Here is an 8,054-nt window from a genome sequence, read left to right on the forward strand (position 1 = left end):
AGGACCTGGGGCTGCAACCTCCTTCCCTAAGATCTATTCTCAAAGCAAAGCCCTGGCACCCCAGTGCACCCTCTGTTCTTGCTTCCTTCTGCTCCCCTCTATTGGAACTCTTCCCAACCCTCAATTAATTCATAGTTTGTACCAAATTGCAAGAATGGGTGTGGTGGCCCATATCTTTGATCCCAGCTCTTAGGAGACAGAGGCAGGTTGAACTCTGTGAATTTACTATTATCTTGGTCTACATAAGTCCCAGGTCAGCTAGGGCTACCTAGTGAGACCCTGGCACAGAAAACAAAGTCTGGTTTGCTCGCTGTTTTAGAGTCCTCCAGCCCTAGACTATAGGAAGTATGAGTGGGAAACAGGGTGGTGAGGGATGGGGGGATGGTATGTTTTTGGAATTGCTGTGGGCTAGGATACAAGACCTGATACACAGTAGTTACTCCATAAATGCTGGAAAGATGCCTGCGGACTGGACAGAAGGGAGACTTAGAAGGCTTATGACCCTTTAATATCCCGTGGGAGTTTGGCTTTCGAGCTGTGCTGTGCCTGGGAACTAAAGCACACAGCAGCCGTCTTCACTGTAGAAATACGAACTGGAAAGCTGTTGTTCCATTGAGGTTACTTTGGGAAGGAAGCACAGTAAGACAAAGCCACCTCCAGGAATGTGAAGGCCTCTTTCTGTGGGCCCCTGACTCACCTTCCAGACAGAGGACTGACGTTGCTCTTAGCCAAGGTGTTCATCATTCCCAGCCATGACTCCCCTGGCCTTGGATGCCTGGGATGACTCAAGGCACACTCCATCCAGACCTCCTGCAGTGGTCTGTGGCCATGCCAGCTGGGCCCCAAAGCCCAGATGCTGCAGCCGTCAAGGGCTGAGTTTACTGTCTCCATGAATGTCTAAGTCCTGACTCTGCTCTCAGTCACTGGGGGACGTTTTCCTCCTTCACCAAAGACGGATAATTTGTCACTTACATTTAATTGCTTCGTTTGTTTGTTTTGAGAAAAAGTCTGGAAGAGCTGCCCAGGCTTGCATCAAATTCCTCAGTCAATTCTCCAGCCTCAGTCTCCCAGGCAGTTGGAAGTAGGTGTGTACCACTGTATCCAGTCTCTCCCGGTCTCTTTCTGAGAGGGTCTCATGTATCCTAGGATGGCCTCCACCTTGCCATGTAACCAAAGGGAACCTTGAATTTCTGATCTTCCCGCCTCTACATTCCGAGTGCTGGGATCATTGGTCTCTACCACCACATCTGCTTTATTTATCTAGTGCTGGGTATCAAACCCTAGACTTCATGAGTGCTAAACAAGCACTCTTGGCCCTTTCTTGAAGGAAGCAACTACAGCTCAGAGAGACCAGACGCAGGAGGGCTAATCATGTGTGCTCTGTCTCCTTTTTTTTATTATTTTTTTTTCCTGATTCTGAGAACCAGGCAGGCCAACCTGTCACTATGAGACAGCCCGAACCTTCCTGAGTGTCACTGGCCAGGAACTCTTGAGAAAACTTTGGGAGAGATCAGAAAGACCAGGATGAGGGAATATCAAGGTGGCTTGCTGTAGCTGTGTCCAGAAGGCTCTGCCTGGTTAACGCCAGCCTTTGTGGTCCAGCTGAAGTGGCTGATGCTGCCCAGGGTAAGCAGGGATGTGCCCACAGGTCTTGGGTCAGAGAGAAACCACTATTCTTCATATTCCAGGATGGCATCTTCTTATCCTGTCCTATTTTGCTCAAATTTGACTCTAGAAACTCACAGCCTCCTCTCCTAAGAGATGCCTACCCATCAAGGTCATGTGGCCCATCAGGGTGGGCAGCCAGCTTCAGGCTAGCATGTCCCCACATGTCCCTATAACCATCTTCAGCTCACAGTCTCATTTATCAAAGTACTATTATCCTCAGAACATCACACAGGGCTGACGAGGTCCCTGGAAAATAACCAGAGGGATGCTAATGCAGGCCAGCCTCTCATTTACAATGGGGAAAACTAAGACCTGGTCTATATGGGCAGTGAAAGAGCAGGCTTGAGCTAAAAGCGGGACTTGTAATCCAAAGATGGGAGGTCTCCCTATGAGCTATCTGAGTGGCCTTGCGTGACACCATTCAACTTCGCTCAGTGGACAGTTATGACACATGTCATCTGACTTGTCCTGGGGAAGTATGAAGAAACATTTGTTTGTACCATGACAGATTAAAGAAACCATTTCACCCTTAGTCTAACTTAGTGAACCAATAAGAGTGTATTGGGGTTCCTTGGAGAAGTGTGGGTGAGGGGTTTCTTGCGGGGATACGAATGACTCAGATGCATCTGTGAAAAGCTCTCCCCAGCACGGTGATGACACGGGAAGGCTGCATACCTAGAGCTTTCTGCACAGCTTACAAGGCAGCCCTGCCTAGCGGGGGATCTCCCCTCTTCTCCAGCAGTTTTTCCTGTGTATGTAACCTTGGGGTGAGAACCTGTGGCCCTTCTAGGTTTCTTTGTGTCCTGGTTCTTGTGAGCCTTGCTCTTTCCCCCAAGAGGGGATGTTTCCACTGGCAGGAGGCAGCTATGTGCACCAATACCTGCACCAGAGTGGGGTAAGATGGGATTTGGGAGGGAAAGGATGAGAGAGTGGAGGAGATTTTGCCATGGTGGGATGGACGGCTGTGTAGACGAGAGAAGCTCCCCTGAAACTCCCCACAGGAGCTGATCGGCACATTCCCAACCTTCAACCCGTAACAGATGAGGCAAACAACTTGGCCTCAGCAAAGCAGCTGGACTTCTTAACTCTGCTCTATTGACCTATCTCATAATCATCTATATATCACCCATGTGCCTACTTACCACCTATCTAGCCATCCACCATCTGTCTGTCCTCTGTCAATGGTGTGTGCTAATGTCCCTCCAGGTGGCTCTGCTCTCTCCTTCCCTCTGTCCCTCTCTACCAGTCACACAACTTCACCGGACTGAATTTAGAACTGAGAATACTCCTTTGTTTTTCTGACTTTTAAAGTTGCCATGTTTTCTTTCAAGTCCCCTTCTTTGTCATGTGGTTTCCTTCTCTGAAACTCTTCACTGTGGGCAGCCCTGGGGTGGGTGGGTGGGTGTGTATCTTCAGCAAGAACCCTGGTGTCTAAGGGCCTGTCTCCAGCTCCCTGAAGGTATGAAAGGCAGTGGCTGTGGTGGTTTGAATAGGTTTGGTCCCTATAGACTCATGTATGTGAATGCTTAGCCCATAGTGGGTGGCACTATTAGGAGGCGTGGCTTTGTTAGAATAGGTGTGGCCTTGTTGGAGGAAGTGTATCACTGTGGGGGTGGACTCTGAGCTCTCTTATATGCTCAAGCTATGACCAGTGTGGCACACAGTCTCCTTCTGCTGACTTCCGCAGCTCCTCCAGCACCATATCTGCCTATATACTGCCATGCTTCTCGCTGCCTTGATGATAATGGACTAAACCTCCCAAACTGTGATCCAGCCCCAGTTAACTATTTTCCTTTATATGAGTTGTCATGGTTATGTCGTCTCTTCACAGCAATAAGACCCTAAGACAGCGCCCATGAAGGAAAGGCATCTTCTTTACTTGCCTCACCTTCAGGGTGAACTCTCAGATGTCATCCCAAAAATCCCAGTTCTCCTTATCTACACCACTTGGATAAACTTTGACATTCCCTGCAGGCCCAGGATCCAGTTGCCTGGTTTGTGCTCTAAAGGTCCATGGTGCTGAGCTGATGGCCTCACTGTGGCTGCAATCTGTCACTCACCACCCTACTAGGGAGCAGGTTATTTCTCTAGGCTTGATGTGTGGATAGCCATTACTTTTTAATCGGTGGACATATGGCAACCTTTATGGAGACAAACCCCCAGACCAACCAGGTCTCATATCCAACACACAGAGACAGGTGTGAACACACATACACACACACACACAGCTGACACATAGCCAACTGTGTTCCAGAGCAAAAAAGAGCTTTTCATTTATTGTTGTTGTTGTTAGCATTTTATGTGTATGCTGTGGGAGGGAGGTGTAGCAGGCATGCTGTGGCTCACAGGTGGAGATCAGGGGACAGCTTTGTGGTGTCCATTCTGTCTTTCCACCATGAGCTCTAGGGACAGAACTCAGGCCATCAGGTTTGTGCAGCAAGTGCAAATGCCTTTGCCTGATGAGCCATGGCTGAGCTGGAGGTTGATGGGACCAGATGTGTAGGCTCCCCAGGACATATCTCAGCCCAAAACAGTACAAGGGAAGAAGCCAAGGCTGGAAAAGACAGCCTATATGAAGGAGGGAATGGATCTTTAGGTAGAGTCAAGGAGGTAGACATTTTCTTATCAGAAGCAGAGGACAACCTCTTGTCAACCACTCCTCTCTCTGGCCTTCCTGTTCCATCTTCTGGGGAACTCCTTCTGCAGCTAAGGAAGTTTAGCAAGGGCATTGAGAATGGAATTCACTGGTCTACCATATACTCTGTCACTTGGAAGCATCCTGCCTATGAGCTGTGGAAAGGCCTGCTGGGGACTCTGTTACGGCACTGAAAGGGAGACAACACCCAGAAGGGCAGGCTGTGTGGTACAAGCTGTAGCATAGGCTTTGACTCAGCAAATGATATGATATAGCCTATCTGTAGCCAGGAATCCCATAGCCCTCAGCCCGGGTCTGGGAATGGAAAGCAGGAAGCAAGAATGACTCTCTCTTTCCCACACCAACTTAGCTTGTGCTGGCTTGGAGGCCTTAATCCCCAAAAGAGGGACTATCCCAATTTCATCAGACTGAAACATCAGACCTCCATCTGGCCATTTGTGAATCTTTGTGCTATTGAGACAGCAAGCACAATATAGATAAGGCTTACTCCATAGGCAGGATGACTGGACCTAAGGGAAAGTCAGGGCCTTGCTACACAGAAGTAGCAAGGAGGACCATGTCTTGTCCACAGTGAAAATATAAACAAAAAAAAAGTAAGAGCTACTGAGATGAGCTGACCCAGGACAAAGGTTGAGTCAGCTCACCTGGTCAGGAGAGCTGCTGTCTGGGAACATTGCATGAGTAAGAGGAGGAAGAAGCAACAAATAGGTTCTGCTTCCAGAACTCTTTCAGAACCTCATGCCCAGCCATGCCTGTGAAGACCAGAACAATAGCACTGTGTGTGTGTGTGTGTGTGTGCTGTGTGTACGTGCACATACATGTGTACGTCTGTATCTGTCTGTGTGTATATATATGTGTGTATTGTGTGTCAATGTCTATATGTGTGCATGTGTGTCTGTGTGCATGTATGTGAATGTGTTTTAGTTAGGGTTTCCATTGCTGTGAACAGACATCATGACCAAGGCAACTCTTATAAAGGACAACATTTAATTGGTGCCTGCTTACAGGTTCAGAGGTTCAGTCCATTATCATCAAGGTGGGAACATGGAAACATCCAGGCAGACATGGTGCAGGAGGAACTGACAGTTCTACATCTTCATCTGAAGGCTGCTAGCAGAATACTGACTTCCAGGCAGTTAGGGCAAGGTTCCTAAAACCCATACTCACAGTAACACACCTACTCCAACAAGGCCACACCTTCTAATAGTGCCACTCCCTGTAGGGTCGCTTAATGTTACTCTGAAGTGTCTCACAGTATGTATGTGTATGTGCGCATGTGTATATATGTATGTGTATGCTCTTCTTCCCACTTCATTTTATGTAAGTTACCTATGAAATTTGTATTGTTTTTAGGTTATGAAATAATTATATGGGACTATGACTAAATTAGAGAAATAATTTTTATCACCTATGGGTAGACGCTGTGACTATGGCCAGGAATGTGTGTGTGTGTGTGTGTGTGTGTGTGTGTGTGTGTGTATTCATTTTTATGTCAGTTACAATAGTGAGAAGGAATTTCACATTTTGATCTTGATGACTGCTGAGACCAAGTTTGCTCTCCCAAAGTATAGCTGTACCTTGTTATGTCAAAGCAAAAACTTGCAATTAATATGTGAACACTGAAGTGTTGTCAGAGGACTTATATTAATATTCAGTATATATTGTTTGCATGAGGTACAGAAGGTATATGGAATCCCAAAGAGACATGATCAGAAAAATACTTCCCTGTGCCATACTGTAGTTAAAATGCCAAAAGTAGAAAACAGAGAGAATACACAAAGCTTCAAGGGAGAAGCGAGAACTTGCATACAAAGACAGACTGACAGACCGACAGACCAGCAGAACAACATCAGATTTCTCAGCAGAAATCCTGAAGGCCGAGAAATTACAGATTGTCTCTCAAGCCCTGAAAGAACATAACTATCTGTCTAGTCTACTATATTTATCAACATTCTCCTTCCAGATCGAATGAGAAATAAAGGCCTTCTAAGATTGACTGGCATGCTCTAAAGGTATGGAGCATTAAGCCAGCCTTGAGGAAGACACTTAAGGGAATTCTGTGCCCAGGAGAGAAAGATAAACCCAAGCACAAGAGCAAAGGAAGAAAGGAGTTTCACTACATGAGTAGCCAAGCCAATGAAAATTAGGAAATCATCAAACATTAAACTAAATGACAGCAGTGCATGCCTTTAATCAGCATTCAGAAGTTAGAGGTAGGCAGATTTCTGAGTCTACAGAGTGAGTTCCAGGACAGCCAGGGCTACACAGAGAAACATTGTCTCAAAAAGAAAGAAAGAAAAGAAAGAAAGGAGGGAGGGAGGGAGGAAGAAGGAAAGAAAGGAAGAAGGAAGGAAAAGGAAGAAAAGAAAAAACTTACTGACCAAAATTTGTCCATACCTTTCAATTATATCCCTGAATGTAAATGATCTTACTTCTCCATTTAACAGACAGAGACTTGGTGGTTACATTAAAAAGATATTTGTTTGCTACCTGCAAAATGTCTACCTCATTCATTGGCAAAGATATACACAAAGGATGGAAATTAATATTCCAAGCAAGTGTAATCAGGAAGCAGGAAGGGACAGCTATGCTCAGGTATGACAAAGCCAAAGAAATTAAGCCAAAACCAGTCGGAAGAGACAAAGAAGGTCACCATAAACTAATAAACAGAACAACAGCCCATCCAGGAGATGAAGTGGCTGTAAAAATGCACACACCGAGTGTACAAAACAAACACTATGGAATATAAAGGGACATCTATGTCCCAATACTGGATAATAATGGGTGACTTCAGTGCCGCACCAACACCAGTACATAGAGCATGGGCTCCCTCTCCCCAGAAACAGAGACACTTCAGAGTAACATTAAGCGACCCTACAGACCAAATGGACTTAACGGACGACTATCTACAGAACGCACAGCTCTTCGGTTCAACAACTGCACATTCTTCTCAGTAGCTCATGGAATTCTCTCCAAAGAAGATCCTATTTTAAGGCACAGTGTAAGACTCAAACAACTGAGGATGAACTCACACAGTACGTCTTATTAGATCAGCGGAAGGCACTAGAAATCAAAGCAACAGAAACCAGCCAAGCACATGGAGACTGAATGGGCGATACACCTTGTGAACGCAGAGGGGAAATTTAAAGATCTGTAGATCAAATGAAAACAGAATTGCAGCCTATCAGAAGCAGTGGGTTAAGCAAAAACCGTTCTTAAGGAAACTTTAACTGTGAGCTGTTTATATTTTAAAAAAAAAATAGATCTAGGTGTGGTGATTCATGTCTATAACCCTGGCACTCAAGAAGCTGAGACCTAAAGAGGGAGGACCCAAAGCTCCCATAAGCCACGTCCAAAGCTCAAGGATAGTTTGAGCTGTATAATCTTCGTCAGCTACTCATTCTGGAATTACTATTCAGAATATTAATAATTAGATACAAATAAAAGGACTGGGGCTGAGCAGTTAAGAGCACTGACTGCTCTTCCAAAGGTCCTGAGTTCAAATCCCAGCAACCACATGTTGGCTTATAGCCATCTGTAATGAGATCTGATGCCCTCTTCTGGTGTGTCTGAAGACAGCTGCAGTGTACTCATATACATAAAATAAATATTTAAAAATAACACTTAAAAAAATAAGCTGCTGGTTGAAAAGTGAAATTAGTCCATTCACTATGGGAACCAGAATAGGGTTCCTCAGAGAGAGAGAGAGAGAGAGAGAGAGAGAGAGAGA

Source organism: Mus caroli, chromosome 9 (assembly GCF_900094665.2).
Source record: "Mus caroli chromosome 9, CAROLI_EIJ_v1.1, whole genome shotgun sequence".
Classification (NCBI taxonomy): Eukaryota; Metazoa; Chordata; class Mammalia; order Rodentia; family Muridae; genus Mus; species Mus caroli.